The sequence below is a fragment of the Nipponia nippon genome, unplaced genomic scaffold (assembly GCF_047370975.1).
Source record: "Nipponia nippon isolate SJK-2023a ecotype South Korea unplaced genomic scaffold, ASM4737097v1 scaffold_1, whole genome shotgun sequence".
NCBI lineage: Eukaryota > Metazoa > Chordata > Aves > Pelecaniformes > Threskiornithidae > Nipponia > Nipponia nippon.
In genome coordinates, this window is record NW_028262290.1 from 30,458,471 (window position 1) to 30,474,413 (window position 15,943).

Here is a 15,943-nt window from a genome sequence, read left to right on the forward strand (position 1 = left end):
AGTCTTTTTATGCTCATTTTAAATCTTTCTTGCAATTATCCTGCTTGATACTTCCTTTGCTTATAAGTGATTTAAAAAAAATAATCCAGCCTTTTCTTTTTCTAAAGTAGTTATTTGTCATGTTAGAGATGTAATGAATATAGATCTAGGCTGATAACTAACATAGCAGTGCTGCTGCAAGCTTTCTGTCAAGCATACAGAACATCAGCAATTATTTCTACTGATGGGCTAATTCGGTGATGCTGAGGTGCTATTTCCTTATATTTTATCCCCATCCTATTCCTGTATTGTTCCAAAAGCAGTTCCCTGCCAAAGACATTAAGCTAATTAAAATAATAAAGCCCCATTTAGCTGAAACAAAGACTGTACTGAAAATTCTCAAGAGCAAAGGCAAATGAGCTCACTTACAGACGTTTCGCCTTACCTACCACTTTCCTTGTGCATATTTAGTTAGAATGTCATAGTCCCTCGTAGTCCACTGAAATTTTTGATTTATAGTATTATTTCCCCATCTCCATTCACATTGCCAAATACAGTCTTATTAACATCTTGGAATTTTCCTACCATGTTTATAGATTGAGAGAAAAAAAAGAAGGTGTTTCCTCACAACAAAATCTAAACTAAATTCCATTATATATGATCAGCCACTTGATTAAAATCAACTATCCTTTAACTGAAATCTTAATAACTGAAACCTATATAAGTTGTTAGCACTGTTAGATACTAAATGGCATGCATCTCTATCACAGGCACATTAAACGATAGCTAACTCTTCTGGGAGAGTCACCCAACAGTCAAGAGCTGACCACAGATTAGGCAAAATCTGTCCTCTGTGTGCTGTCTCGTGTTGAGAGATACTTGTGACCCATGCACTTTTTGGTAAATAAATTGGACATTTCAGTATTTTTCGTGTACGTCAGAGTTTAAGTAACACATTAATTGAAAATCCTCAAAGGAAAATAAAAGCCCAATAAGCTTTTTGCCAAATTTAATTTTAAGGAAAATTTCCTGGTTGAAGAAAACTAAACAAAGTTCTATTCAAATACATATATTTATTACAGAAAGATGGCTTCAGACCTCAAACAATTTTCATTTTTGTAAATTAGCATCATAAATGACAATAGAATATCCAATATCAGCCAAAGATGTAACCCAATCTAGGAAAATTAGATTTACAAAAAAGCAAGGAAACAAAAACCACATAAATTCCTTTTCATCACTTTGTACAGCCTTTTTCACAACACCCACAAACATATGTTGTTTTTGTTTTTTCAGGAGTATACCTGAAATGGCTAAGATACATGTAAATATCATACCCTGTTTTATTTTCTCACCCACAAAATATCAAAGATATGTCACTAAGCTGCATTAATAATGGAGGTAAAAAATCCATTTTAATGGATAGGCTTTAGGCTATTTTAACTGCAGAGTCCGTGAGGCAAAATATCTCAAAATAATCATCTCAGCTAACGGTCTTTTTATTATATAATGTCTGTGACCTTATTAGATAGCAAGACTGGATGCTCAGAGAGCATAAATGTAGTTTATTAACAAAGCATCAATGAAACCTGATAATCAGAGTATGAGAACGAAGGATGGCAAGTAGACTAAGTCTTATAGATATATTGGCAGAGGAGAGAATTACTGTTTTCTGAAGAAAATAAAGGGAAATATGTGACTCAAACCAAAACAAAAAATAGATTAATTGTTAAAAGAAAAGATTTATTTAAAGAGAGGAGGACAAAAGACAAAACACAATATTTGGGGGATTGACTGTTATTAATAGTTATAATTTCTGTCAGCTAAAAGCTCTACTTGCAGACCTGCACTGTGCTGTGCTGAATTCTATATACTGTATTTTCCCTATTCCTGTATGGATGCCAGGCCCTTCTCTTTATTCATCCTCTTTGAGAATACAGGTGGTTGATGGAGAGAGGGTTAATTCGTTCTCCATATCCTAGATAACTCTTAACATGTGGTCTCAGGTATGGCTGAGAATGCATTGTACCTGCTTTAAACACCAGTGGCTGGTGATGTGATGGGCCCTCCAATATTGTACCAATAGCACCCCATCTTGCTGAGCTGTGAGGATCCTTTGGAGGGCCAGAAGTGAATTCACAGGCATGAGGTTTCTAAAGCTAATCTCAGTGACGGCCTTGGGAACCCTCCCAGGGATGCTGGAGTGTGGCTATCATTGCCAGCTCACTCTCTAATGCCCCTGTTGACAAGTTTCCCTTTAGCAGCTTAGCTGAAAAAGTTAATGCCTAGACTTCCTTAGTTTCCTTCCTTAGACCAGCTGGCATGGTTTTTGTTTGGTTGTTTTTTTTCCTGTAGCGACTCCTAAAACATGGCAGATAATAAACTCAACAGCAAGAAAAAATGTATTCATCACTATTATTTCCAGTGTTTGACATGCAGATTTTTATAGCTCTGCCTTATTAACTCTGTGTAAGTGGATTTAGAGTGTGTTTCTACAGGAGGAGACATAGGTGCTAGACAAAAAATCCACCAGGACTTTGCCATGCCAGAAAAGGTGTGGGCTAGCATTTGGTTAATACAGCCAGCTCCCAAGGAAGCTGTGGATATGGACTGCATACGAAGTACTAATTTTTTTCAGAGCCAATGAGAAAGCTGCCTTTTAGCTGGACTAAATTAGCTCTTTCATGGGAGAGCAACAAACCAGAGCAAATTGCTCAACAGTATCCCTCTTAAAATGTCAAAAGTACTTTGTCAAGAAAAATCATTATTTATATCATACAGACTTCCTGCATCTGCTTTAACTCTTATCATGGCCCAGTTCAGAAGTATTCACAGAAAGCATCACCTACAAAGAAATAAAGATAAATGGTGTAGTTCACAAAACAGAACAATATCATTCCGTCAGAAACTTACATTTTGCAGAGCTCCGGGTTTTTCCTCGGCTCAGATTTCTTGCTATCTGTGAAAGATTAAACCTCTACAGAGCTACTGAATCTGCTGTTTGCAGGTAGAAATTTTCTTCTATTTTATCTAAGAGAGTGCGATAGTCAGGAGAAATCATTATTACAAATCCCTGGAACAGTCTATTTTTTTCAGATATTCTCACTATTTCTAAATCTGCTTTCATTTTGCATAAGGACCCTTTCACATTTCAAGGAAGATTAGGTACTGGAGGAGAGGGGAGGAAATGCTTTTCTTTTCCTGTTTTCCTATTTAGGTCAGATTTTGTGCTTGTGTAAATCAACATAGTTACACTGATTTCAACAGAACTTCAATTGTTACCCTGTTTGAAAACATAAACCTTTGTGAAAACAAAGAACTTCCTGCAGTTAGCTCTATTCACTATGAAATCTGGATGCTTTAATTTTATCGTCCAATTTGTCCATACCGCTAAAACACTTTGCTTTTCGATTACTTCACCTGTCCATCATGCTCTCATATCCCTTGATCCTCCATGACACTGAGGAATTCAGTATGTGATGTAGTAAATGTGTGATAAAATGCTTCAAAATCCTTGAGCACCATGACCTCCTCGGTTGTCTAACGTTCTGTTTCCACTGAAGCTGGGCAGTGCAATGGAGGTGGCAGGAGGGGGCATTAGTGGAGGTCTCATTAGTCCCCATTTCCTCATTCATCCCCAGGTGTAATGCTGGCAATCAGTCCTGTGTACAACTGTTGTACTCAGGCCTTCCTTATGGTGCTCCTGTCAGGCATAATTAATCAGCCCTTTTATTGATCGCATTTTGTATATTGACTTGTAGACCAGAAAAACTGCAGTGTATAAACATCTTTCCTGAATGCTGCCCTGCACTAGGACTTCATCACCTGGTCTAACACAGAGACCATTCCCATTGCATTACAAAGGTAGGATATCCTAGATGTTAAGCATATCATGCTTCCAGGCCTGGTCAGGCTGGTCTCCCATCCTCACCTTTTGACTGCAGGGCTGCATATGCCCTGCTCAGAGGAAGCTCTACATCCTGTATCATAAACTCTACAGGTGGATATAGTAACAGGACCGGTATCAAAACTTACCGCTTATTGCCTCCTGAAGAAAGGGAACCACTTACAGGAAGAATTTACTTCACCCCAATTCAAGGCTTATCTAAAAAGCAATTCTTGAATAGTACAACATAAAAAAAGACTTCAGAGTTCTCTTCTGGGGTTAAACCTAGGCACTTCTATACTCCAAAGTCCACGTTTATGCGGGTTGTCCTGTAATTTGGTGCGCTTCAAAAACTACTCCATACAGCTGAGGTTCTCAGATTGTAGTCATCTTAGTCTGGTATCTAGCTTTTCCAAATTATGTCATTATTGACACATTCACCTATATTTTCAACAGGCATAAAGTTCAAGCCATAACTCTGATAATACTAAAACATTTCTTAATTGTTTTTAACTTCTATAATTACTCCACAGCAGGTACTTTTACTGAGAAATTTGCTTTTTTGGGGGGAGAACAGAGCAAAATTTAAAAAGGGAAATGAGTTACCATGCCGGATCTGTTGTCTGTGTTGCAAGATGAGACAAAAGGAATGAGAGAACAAGGAGCAGACCTTTTACTTTCTTCTGGGTTCTTAAGGCATAATGGTCTAACTGGATGAGAAGGAGCGAAGATGAAGGGGAAATAGTGACAGGACAGTCAAAGGATGGCACAAAGAAGCATAAGGAGATCCACACATCTTAGCCTGGTAGTAAACACCATGACTTAACACTTAAGATATTTCTGTGATTTTTCTTTCTGGTCTGTCATAGACTGGTTGTTCAAACACTTTGTTGGAAGATGATTTAAGAAAGGGAAAAAGCATTTAAGAATCACATAACTTCTCTGCCTTTAGCTAATCACAGGCATGCCTCAACTGCAATCTTAACTGATAAACATAATTTCATAAATGATTGCTCATGAATGTGACGTTACACTGATTAGTGGAAAATTGTACACATTTAAAACACCAGCCAAACCAAAACTTTTGAAAAACACAGACGATGGAGCTGATGATCAACCCTAACTCTGTTCATAACACCTCATGCCACATGCACCTGTGGCACATGTATCCTCACTTCTTCATACCAAAATAGGTAAGACCTGCCTGGTCTGGTTGCCTAGTACCCATCTCAGGGATGAAGGTTAGGGCATTGTACCTTGGTGTGCACACTAACTATAACCCTGATTTTCAAGGTTTCTAGTTTTATAAACTTCATATTTAGAAAGATGCAATGTAACAGTATTGTCTTCTGTGGGAGGACACAAATTCCTTTTTCTGACTGTGTGGTGGGTTAGACTAGTTGTTCTGGCATCTCAACTCAGATTCCCAACACTGCTTCTCAGATGCATTAAATAAAGAGAGAGAAGCCATTGCATGCAGTCCCAAGTCCTTCAATGAGTCAATGCAGCCAATGTGATTGTGAAAGGCCAGGTATCACATTGTGAGTGATACTCCCGTGTCCTTTCCAGTGCTCTCATGCCTCACCATGGGAGAACGGTCACGAGTGACACTTTCTGCTAGTCCTGTGTCACCAGTTATTAGAGAGCTGGTCCAAGACAGATGTAAAAGGAACAAGGTGGGCAAAGAGACACGCAGCCAAAATGGAACATGCATCCTACCACCACTGCATGTGAAGAGCCTACCTAAAATGATACACAAATAGAATCATAGAATCATTAAGGTTGGAAAAGACCCTTAAGATCATCGAGTCCAACCGTTAACCTGACACTGCCAAGTCCACCACTAAACCATGTCCTCAAGCACCACATCTACCCATCTTTTGAATACCTCCAGGGATGGAGACTCAACCACTTCCCTGGGCAGCCTCTGCCAATGCCTGACTACCCTTTTGGTGAAAAAGTTTTTCCTAATATCCAACCTAAACTTCCCCTGGTGCAGCTTGAGGCCGTTTCCTCTTGTCCTATCGCTTGTTACTAGGGAGAAGAGACCGACGCCCACCTCACTACAACCTCCTCTCAGGTAGTTGTGGAGAGCAATAAGGTCTCCCCTCAGCCTCCTCCAGACTAAACAACCCCAGCTCCCTCAGCTGCTCCTCACAAGACTTGTTCTCTAGACCCTTCACCAACTTCGTTGCCCTTCTTTGGACACAGTCTATTACCTCAGTGTCCTTCTTGTAGTGAGGGGCCCAAAACGGAACACAGTACTCGAGGTGCGGCCTCACCAATGCCGAGTACAGGGGCACTATCACCTCCCTAGTCCTGCTGGCCACACTATTCCTGATACAAGCCAGGATGCCATTGGCCTTCTTGGCCACCTGAGCACACTGCTGGCTCATGTTCAGGCGGCTGTCAACCAGCACCCCCAGGCCCTTTTCGGCCAGGCAGCTCTCCAGCCACTCCTCCCCCAGCCTGTAGCGTTGCATGGGACTGTTGTGACCCAAGTGCAGGACCCGGCACTGAGCCTTCTTGAATCTCATACACTTGGCCCCGGCCCAGTGATCCAGCCCGTCCAGGTCCCTCCAGCAGATCAACACTTCCACCCAACTTGGTGTCATCTGCAAACTTACTGAGGGTGCACTCAATCCCCTCATGCAGATCATCAGTGCAGATATTGAACAGGACCGGCCCCAACACTGAGCCCTGGGGAATGCCACTCGTGACCAGCCGCCAACTGGATTTGACTCCATTCACCACCGCTATCTGGGCTTGGCCGTCCAGGCAGTTTTCTAAGCCAGCGCAGAGTGCACTTATCCAAGCCGTAAGCAGCCAGCTTCTCCAGGAGAATGCTGTGGGAGACTGTGGCAAAGGCCTTACTAAAGTCCAAGTAGACAACATCCACAGCCTTCCCCTCACCCACTAAGCGGGTCACCTTGTCATAGAAGGAGACCAGGTTAGTGAAGCAGGACCTCCCTTTCATAAACCCATGCTGGTTGGGCCTGATCCCCCGGTTGTCCCGCACATGCTGCGTAATGGCACTCAAGATCACCTGCTCCATGACCTTTCCCGGCACCGAGGTCAGGCTGACAGGCCTGTAGTTCCCTGGATCTTCCTTCCGACCCTTCTTATAGAGGGGCGTCACATTTGCTAACTTCCAATCGTCTGGGACCTCCCCAGTTGACCAGGACTGCTGATAAATGATGGAGAGTGGCTTGGCAAGCTCCTCTGCCAGCTCCCTCAGTAGCCTCGGGTGGATCCCAGGTGGATGAGCAGGTCGGTGACTGCCACCTCTTCGACAACTGGGGCTTCACTCTGTATCCTATCTCCATCTCCCAGCTCAGGGACCTGAAAGCCCCGAGGATGACCAGTCTGACTATTAAAGACTGAGGCAAAGAAGGCATTAAGTACATCAGCCTTCTCCTCATCCTTCGTGGCAATGTTTCCCTCCACATCCAACAAAGGAAGGAGATTCTCCCTGGCCCTCCTTTTGTTTGCTGATGTATTTGTAAAAACACTTTTTGTTATCTTTAATGGTGGTGGCCAGTTTAAGTTCTAGCTGGGCCTTCGCCTTTCTAATCTTCTCCCTGCATAACCTCACAACATCCTTGTAGTCCTCCTGAGTCACCTGCCCCTTCTTCCAAAGGTGGTAGGTTCTTCTTTTTTTCCTGAGTTCCAGCCAAAGCTCTCTGTTCAGCCAGGCCAGTCTCCTCCCCCGCCTGCTCGTCTTATGGCGTTCCTAGTGATCATAATTTGTGGCTGAGCAGTTCTCCAAAAAAAAGTTTCTTTTCCTTTTAAGCTCCTAAATTAAAACTCCATGTGTATCAGAGAGCTATTTCATGGCCCTATACATGACTTATACCTTGTTTTAAAGATTTAAATAGATCATTATTGACATATGGGGATTTGCACATAGCAACCAGCTTTTTCATTTGATTAGTCATTCTGTATTATAACATAAGACTGATAACAAGCTACTAAAGATTCCATCACGGGTAAAGATATGAACCTGTAAGGCATTAGCTTTTGTTTTTAAAAGGATATCCTGTTCTTCAGATGTACTAATTTCTACAGATAAAATAAGACAAGCAAATATTAAATCATTTTTATTGGCTACAATCCAGAAAACCCAGGTTCACTAAAGTCTAACTATACACTATAATTAAACTGTCAAAGTTTTTCTGCTAAATAATTAAATACAGTATCAAACCCAGCATTAATAAATTGGGTGTATCGTGTCTCTTCCTGGACAATTTGACTGAGGAGGTTTGAACCATGCTTCCAGTTCCTCTTGTTCAACGAACTGGTTTTGCTTCTCATCCAGTCATCAGATGAATTCATATTATTAGTCAGTGCAGATGGTAAACTATGTGTATATATATATATATAGTAGTATGACTTTACAGCTATTGTCAGTCATGAAGATAATCCTGCAATGCTTCTGACCTGCTCCACATATTAACATCAAAGGCTCAATACAAATCTGATGAAAGTCAGATTAATCAGTAGATCCAGTGTTTTTTAGTTCAACATATCACCATATCATGTTAACTGAAAATATACAAGCAACCTGAGTCAAAAAATGATAACTGGTATTGCAAACAGTAAAACAGAAATTATGGATATATGATCACAAAGTCGATGCTTTGAGAGTAGTTTTCAATTTCTAAAGTAGTTGTTACCGTTTTCTATAACATTCTCTGCAATATTGCAGATCCTTGCTCCTTTGCATGAACTGGGAGATCTAAGAGGAACCAATGACACAGGAAAACCCAAAGAAATCAGAAAAAGCAAGAAATAAGACCCATTTGTAAACACACAGATTACAAACTGTATTTTGTCTATTAAAAAATTAAGATGGTCATTTCATCTACAAGTACTAAAGAGGTCCTGGTGGGTACGTTTCCACTGTACACACTGGTTTTCTGGAGTGAATTATGCCAAGCACCAGAGGAAGGAGTGGAACTACGGATCTCCTCCTGGGAACAACCTCATGCCCTGGGTCTCCTGCTAAGTGAACACATTCAGCCTGGATGGTGACTGCAGCCCATGGACTGTAGTATCAGTTCCTGAGCAGACCTGAGCAGTAGCTTTTGCTAGGTGGATTGCATTTAAACAATATGTCCTGGCAGCATCTTGTCCCTGTTGTTAGCTACTTAGGTACACACATGCCTTCCCAGGGCTGCTTTCACTGAGAACATGATTTTGCTGCCATTGTGCAACACTCTTCACAACACAAATATGTCTGCACATCACTGATACATCAGAGCCTGGATAACTGGCATGAGTCTGCTTTTACACCAACCCTGCATGATGATTAAAGCTTCTAAGCCATATAGTGTTTTCCATCAGCTTCTATGTGACACTGAGTAGTTGTAATTTCTGTTGTTATATACTGCAAATTCTCAAAACAGCACATTCAATAATATTTCAGCAAACACAGAGCTCTGCTTCTGTCCTTGCACAACTTGATCAATGCACTGGACCTACACTGCCAGAAAATTACTTAAATATTGGAATCACCCCTCAAATTATTAATTAGTTAATCACAGAAATGTCTGTCCATTAAGATGAAAAATAACTCACCACTTCTGATTTGTATAAGCAAAAAAGTTATAATTAGTATAGAAAACTTTTCCATTTTAAGCTCTGCATTTCTTTCCCCAGATCAGTGAAATATTAGGATTTACATTGAATCCACAAAGAGGCTTTGCAATATCTTGCAATGCTCAGGGGTTTAATAAAGCTACTTCTGCAGATAGTCTTGAGGATTCTACTTAATTAATTAACTTAATTAATAATGCTATATGAAGACTTTTAGGGAGAACACGGACTCTGGTTAATTTCTTAGCACAGATAAGATTGCCAATCTGCAAGAAAGCCTACTGAAAGCAGTACTCAGGAAAGGAGCACTACTGATAACAATATCTTATTTTGCCAGCTTGAACTGATCTGGAATTCCTGAGGTCTGTCCAGCTTCTGACTTTAGTCTGGGTGAGCATAGAAGAACCATCTTACCTCCCTACTTGTTTCTGCTACCTCCTTTAGAAGTTAGGTACAACTGAAATCTTAACGACATCAAAGAAAGTAAGTTTGCACAGCATTGTCCTGGCAGTCAAACTTGTTCTCTTTACACCAACACTATCAGCACACAAATCAGTTTTGAACCAGGTCATAGATGGTGTCTTTTTCAAAGTAACAGCTAAGCTCAGCTTAGTGCCATGCTAGAGAAAACAGCCTAGTTAACATGTTCTTTAACATAATCAGTCCCCTGTTACAGAAAAGCCCATGCAAAGCACTTTTAGCTTCCAGAGATCAAAACATTTTGGCAATACTTTAGGCAGTATTTGATGTTGTCCCTCAAGTGCTGATAACATAAAAATGTTCACGTGTAAAAATATCCATTATTATAACTGATTAAGCTCCAATAGTACAAACAAATCAGTGAGAAAGATCTCAAGCAGAGCTCTAAAGATCAATGATATGTGTTTCATATATCTAGATGTAAGTTGTCATTTCATAATTTTTAAGACAGCTACCTATGTAGGAGTCAAGAAAACATTATCTTTTTATTTTCTGATGGATTCTGATATATACTTAAAACAGTTAAATAAAAAGAAAATATGAAAATGGAATATGCAATTGTTCTTTTAATTACTGCATTTGGGACATACACATATACATACATATATATCCTTTTGTTGCACAGGATTTATAGTATTATTACTTGCATTTTAATATAAATGTTATAATAAATTGCATTATATTTCCCCTACAAGATTAATTTATGAAACCATATTGTGGTTGATGGTGGCAGCTGAACCCCTCAATGGAATTAATTAAGGATAATCTCCATTGCTTTGTAGCATACAAACCAATAAATGGCTGCTGAGATTAATAGCTGAAGCGAAGCTAAAGTGTTTAAGGAATTTCAAACCCCATTTATTACACACACCCTACAAAGCAGGAGAGATTATAGCTGTACAGTAAACTGGAATATCAAAAAAAAGAAAAACAAAACCAAAAAGAAGCCCACACAAGGAAAACATCATTTCCTTCCCTTGTGAATATTTGAAAGTGATGCTTCTTTGTTCAATAGTTCTGTGGCATACAGATGAACTTGGCTAGAATGAAAAAGAAACAGGGATGAAGCTAAAACGTGTGCTGGCTCTTTTGATTGTTCATCTAAAACAAGGAGTACCCAGGAAAACACTTTAAAAAAAATTAGAACAGGACATTATTGATGAAAATATAAGTAGATTTTTTTGAAGAAAGTTTGTTTGTGAAAGCTTAAATTTTTATATTCAAGGCAGCATTTCCCATACACAAACTAGGAAATGATAAGGCTTGCAAGGCGTTCGGAGAATGTTTTCTTTAGAGCCGTGACTGTGATATCCTTTGGATGAAATTGCTTCTGCATCTTTACTGAATCTCTTTAGCTGACATAAATGAGATTCATGTGATATTCAGGCCTCCTTTTGGCTTTGGTAGGAGCAAATGGGGTACAGGTGTGTGCTACAGCAGATAGGATGTTGTGCTTTGAAAGTTTGCCCAAGTGACAATTTTTCAACGCCATTTCCAAAGGAGCTGTATAAACCTTCTTTGACAGCAACCAGTTTATTCTGTTTTTTATTAAGTGAATTGAAGGCTGTTTTTAAGTACCAAAACACACTACTTTGTCTCATTCCCCTTGCATCAAATATTATCCTTAGCTTTGATTTCTTCCTGAATATAAGTCTAAGAAGCACTCCCTATAAGCATTTTATTTAATTCTTTTCATTTTATTCTTCCACAAAAATCACTGGTAAATTCTGAAATTTCCATTTTAAAAGGGGTTTTCACTTTATTTTTCTGGCTATAAAAAATTAATGATGTTTAAAGGCATCAGGGTATAGAGTGGGGATTAAACTCACCCTACCCACTGTGCATCTTTAAAGCTGATGATGGCTCAGCTTTCTAAATAAAATGTATTAATTGTCATCTGAGGACAAAGACTTGTTTCAGGATAACAAATGTATTTGACAGAAAGGAAAAAAAAAAAAAGTGAAGTATATGCATCACTGCCTGGTCTGCTAGCATCTGCTCTGGTTTCATGTCTGCCTGAGAAACCTGCCTCAAGAGCAGCTCTCTCTCTCAATCCATCTGTGCGAGAGGAAAAGGGAAAGAAACAGACATCTCCCAGGATGTGTGGCCACTTTATCATTCCTTCTGAGCTTAACCCTTTGGAGAGCAATAGGAAACACCAAGTGTGGAATGCAAGAAGCAGAATACAAAGAATCTCACTTCTGTAAGCCAGTAATGTTTTGAAGGTAATGCAGTTACACTAATCAGCTGAGTTAGAACCAATAATTTTAGGTCCAAAGATATATTTGTAATAATGAGCTGAAAAGGTCATTCATTGCATTCTCTTGAATATTACTTTCTCATCATTAAATTCAGGAGTAAATTCACTTCAGCATCTTTTTCTTCAGCCCTTAATTACACATGTGGAATTTTACTGCATTACTGCAAATTATTCCTAGACCTTCAGTAGAAATGCTCTTGTTGGTCTTCCTTTAGATTTCCTTAAACCTACACTTCTCTAACCTGATTTTATAAGGTTTTTTTCGTATAAAAGCCTACCATAATGCAAATAATTTGACAAAAAGTAATACAGAACTAAGCCAGGAAACATAAAGATGAAAAGCACCAAACTTCAAAACGTCATAAAAATGTTGAGGTTTGGGGTGGTTTCTTTATGAGACAGATCCTAAATTAATCTGAACTGTGAAAAAAATCTCAACTTTCTTTTTTAACAAATCTCAGCTCTCTTATTTTATTTAACAGATTTTAATTTTTCCAGAAATCCATGTTTTAAAGTCCTACATTAAAATGAATATTTTAAAAGACTATCTTGTCAATCTGTAGGCTTGAGTTATTTTGAACACTCAGAGTTGAACCTGGTGAGGCATTGAGAGTTTCCACCTCTTTCAGCAGAGCTGAGGCCTCTTTCCTACTTTACTGAATGAGGTCTTTCTCCTTCTAAAGAACATATTTAGTCCATAATTCTCACATAAATTTCAATGTATCCACTAACCAACATAAGATTGACACTGCCTCATATGAAAAGTCTGAGTTTCATTCCCAGTGACAACTCAACAGTTTGTAAAGCATTTTTAGACAGCTCACTTGAAGTATATCGGGTATTATATACTACTATACTTCTTCCATAAATATGTATAATATTTGTTATCCTCTATATTTAATCGTTATAATTTGAGTCCAAACTCTAGGAAGTTCCTTTCACTGATGTAAATGCAACGTCTATTTGATCTGAAGATTATTCATCTCTGACACAAATACTTCCCTATATTCTTTTATAAATACATACCTTTAATGTATTGTTAATATGTGACAGAGCACAGCTGAGAAGTTTTCTATTCATGATGTGAATATAATATAGCTTACTTGCAGCATGACTTTTTTCAGTCCCAATGCTCAACCTTACGTTGTGTACTGTTTCTGAGCCAGGCGGGATTCATCCCAGTTTTGGCATTTGTTGGACAAGAATCTTTATCTAAGCTTAACTGAAATTCAGACTTCAGAAAGCCTGGTTATCTCTGAAGAGCTATTGAACATGCCTAAAAAAGGCTTTGAAATGAAGACAGAGACCTGAGTATTTAAAATAAGACTTGATGAACTAGCTACCTACAGGCTCTTTCTGGTTTAAATTTGACAGGGTCTTCTGGTGAGCACAGCAGGAAAATAGCCATGTAAACAGGCTGCACAGGGCTAACCTGTTGCAAGCAAGATAGTGAAATGAGAAAAATAAATCTCTTCCACAGCAGGGACCTGTGTGACTAGTGAGCAGCAGGAGTCCCCGGGGTAGCGCATGCTGCCCCCGACACGGTCCCCCACTCCCATTCCTTCAGGCCAGCTGCAAAGGACCTGCCATCTCCCTGGCTACCACTGAAGAGCACAGATTGATTCCTTCACATTTATGTGTTGCTAAACACAAAGCTTCCACTGATTTCTGTGCATTCTTATACCCCATATCAAAATCAGAGGGATCATTCTGGAAATGGTGATGCAGAGCCTTCTCTTTCTTGACTATTTGGGCTTATAGCTTCTCTTTGACCTATTACTCTTCTCCGTCTCAGACAATTTTATAGTTTGGCACCTGTAATATACCTCTGTGAATTGTCTTTAGCAAACAAGATTGCTGGTTCCACCTCTGAGTGCTGAATTAGAATCAGGTGAATCCCTAAAGCTAAAACAATTTTCTATAGTTACCTTTTACCAAGGAGCACCATTCCTGGGAGGCTGAGGCAATTTCTCAACAGACCTTCAACAGTGCTGCCCATCCACTCAGATTAAACAATAAAAAAATAGTAGGGAAAATGTACTTTAAATATTTTCATGCATTATTTATGTTTGGTGCTTCTATTTCATAATAGTTACATAAATATGTAGGGCAAATTTCATGATTCTGATAAACATTGAAAACCCCTTTAGTTCCAAATGCTTATATTCCATGCAAAATTCCCTTTAGTGGCCAATAAGAAAATAATAAAAAAATGGTTTACACATTTACAGGACCTTTCATCCAAGAGTCTCCAAGGGGCTGCAGAAATACGTTCATAGTAACATTTTCATCTTACAGCTAAGGAAATCAAAGGCTAGAAAGATTAAAGCCCAAACCTTTAAAGATGCCTTTGGAATTAATTGGAGCCTTGAAAACCTTTCAGGATCTGCATCTAAGTGACTTGTCCAAGGATGCACCCTGCGCAGAACTGGAAAATAAAATACAGGTGTCATGAATTCCTTTTTCATTATTTCAAGGCCACCAAAGAGGAATTATGCATACAGAACAAGCATAGCTAAATGTCTTCATGCAATTCATAGAAGAGAGATTACCCCATCAAATATAGTCCCATAGTACTCATATGACAGTCCAAATAAGCTTGTTGCCTCATGATAGCAAGTATAGACAATCACTGTATATAAATATATACCGTCTAAGATGTAATGTACAGTCTTGTCATCCATTGCATTTGGAGACACCTCTAAACTTGCAGGAATTGCCATCACAGGTCATGATCATGCGTGTGCGTGCATCTGAGTGTGTATGTGCACACACATTCAGGCCCAAAGGATTACTTGAGTAGTGGAGTCAGGTTATGAAGATTTTGACCATTTAAGCTTAGAAGACTTTCTTATCTAGACAGTGGAAAAAGGTCTGGTTGTTTCAAAAGGTAGTCAGAGTCCCGAAAGGAATTGTCTGAAGTTGGATGAAGTGAATATATCACTCAAGAGATCCACATCCTGAATCAGGTCCAGCTGTTTAGATGCTTCATTTATGTTCCATGCTGACACACAGGGAATCGTATCAGCAAAAAGGGAGGGGAAGGAGGAATCAGATTTGTGTAAGCAAACTTTTTTCCAGAATTCTACAGAAATGTAGAAAACTTCTATACTTCATAATGTGCTGACATGGTTTCTGTCAATGACATTGACTGAAATGTGATCCTGCTTCTGTTGAAAGCACCACCATTTTTGATGGTATACAATTGGACTTTAAAAGCATTTATATATTTTATTGAACATTCTGGTATTAAATATTCTGCTAATCAAGTCAAAAGCTTACAAGATTAATTAAATTTATATTCAACAGCTATAGTTCTCTTTGTAATTTTTTGATGTATTTCACATATATAATAAGCATATGTTGCAATGTAGAATTTTACCCTATAGGATTAAGTAAAAATATCTTTATTATTAAATGTCTGCATTTGTTTTCAGGATTTTTTTAGTTTCAGAAATGCTAACATTTCTCAGCTTGGTGCTTTGAAGAACATATTGACCTAAAATAGTACAGCATGCTTTGAAAATTACAGGTATGAAGAATATTGGAATGAAAAAGAAACCTCCTGGGTGAGATTATTCACCAGAAAACAAGAAAACACTAAATAGATCATGGTTTTTGAAAGAGGAAGAACCCTGGAGCAGGTGAGATTTGCATACTAATTAAAGACAAAGTTTATTCAGGCTCACAGGCCGACCTATCTTCCATCACAAGACAGCATCTGTTTTAGAAGATTCAAC

The 15,943-nt window shown here is 38.9% G+C and overlaps 1 protein-coding gene across 4 annotated transcripts in view; it reads right to left on the reverse strand.

Annotated features, from left to right (window-relative positions):
* Nucleotides 1-15,943, reverse strand: part of RALYL (RALY RNA binding protein like) — a 394,972-nt gene that overhangs the window by 351,839 nt on the left and 27,190 nt on the right. For 2 of the 4 annotated variants that reach the window (XM_087750703.1, XM_087750693.1), the window contains one exon: nt 14,540-14,631. The exons of the other annotated variants lie outside the window; for them this stretch is intronic. The gene's annotated coding sequence lies outside the window, so the exon portion shown is untranslated. The remainder of the gene's footprint in view (nt 1-14,539; nt 14,632-15,943) is intronic. 4 annotated transcript variants of the gene reach the window in all.